The following is a 1,204-nucleotide window of genomic DNA, read 5'->3' as shown; positions in this document are numbered from 1 at the left end:
CAGCCGCGCCCCCTGGTGGGCTGAGCTGGCCACACACACACACACACACACACACACACACACACTAAATAAATGTTTTAAAAAATGTTAAAAAAAAAAGAAGATTTTATATAGGGCCGGGGAGATGGCTCAGTGGAGTAAGCGCTTCCCTAGCAAGTTGAAGGACCTGAGTTCAATCCCCGGTTCCACAAAACAAAAAAGAAAAAGAAAGAAAAAAAAAAAAAAAAACAAGATTATATACCATGATCAAGTAGGATTCATCCCAGAGATGCAAGGATGGCTCAACATTTGCAAATCAATAAATTTAATACACCATATTAAAATAATGAAGGAAAAAATGTATGATCATTTCAATAGAGGCAGAAAAAGTGTCTGAGAGAGAAATTAGGGAAACAACACCTTTTACAATAGCATCCAAAAAATTAATATCTAATAATCAATCTAACAAAGGAAGTAAAAGAACTTTACATTGAAAGCTACAGTATTCTGAAAAAGAAGATTGAAGAGAATATCAGGAAATGGAGAAATAGCTTTGCGCAGTGTCAGTATCGTAGCCAATGAGGTTTAGCCAAGGTGCGATTATTGCTAAGAGAAAATGGAGAAATATGCCTTGCCTTTTCAGTCCTTTTTTTTTTTTTTTTTTTAGACAAGGTCTCCCTGTGTAGTTCAGGCTGGTCTTCAACTCACTGTGTAGTCCAAACTGGCCTTGAACTCAGGCCCTTACGCTTGCCAGGGAAGCACTTATTCCACTGAGCCATCTCCCCGGCCCCTTCCTTGCCTTTTCATAGGAAGAACCAACATAGTAAAAAAAGGCCATACTTCCAAAATCACTGTACAGATCTTATGCAATCCCAATCAAAATTACAACAGCATATCTCATATAATTAGAGAAAACTACTCTAAAATTCATTTGGAACTAGAGACTTAGAATAGCAAAGGTAATTGTGGGCAACAAAGGCAAGGCAGGGGGCATCATAATCCTTGACTTAAAATTATACTACAAAGCTACTGTGATGAAAATATCATGGTACTGGCAAAAATAAAACAAAAACAGACACAAGAATGAATGGAACAAAAAAAGGGGGGGTGCTGGGGAGGAGATGGCTCAGTGGAATAAGCGCTTCCCTGGCAAGCACAAGGGCTTGAGTTCAATCCCGGTTCCCCCAGAAGAAGGAAGAAGGAGGAGGAAGAAGAAGAAGAAGAA

At 39.0% G+C, this 1,204-nt stretch overlaps 1 pseudogene; it reads left to right on the top strand.

Moving 5' to 3' along the window:
* Nucleotides 1–528: 528 nt before the first annotated feature.
* On the top strand, nt 529–650 carry LOC111818634 (annotated as a pseudogene).
* Nucleotides 651–1,204: the final 554 nt, after the last annotated feature.

Source organism: Octodon degus, unplaced genomic scaffold, assembly GCF_000260255.1.
Source record: "Octodon degus isolate 3935 unplaced genomic scaffold, OctDeg1.0 scaffold00098, whole genome shotgun sequence".
Taxonomy (NCBI): domain Eukaryota; kingdom Metazoa; phylum Chordata; class Mammalia; order Rodentia; family Octodontidae; genus Octodon; species Octodon degus.
This window is presented reverse-complemented; position numbering and strand designations above follow the sequence as displayed.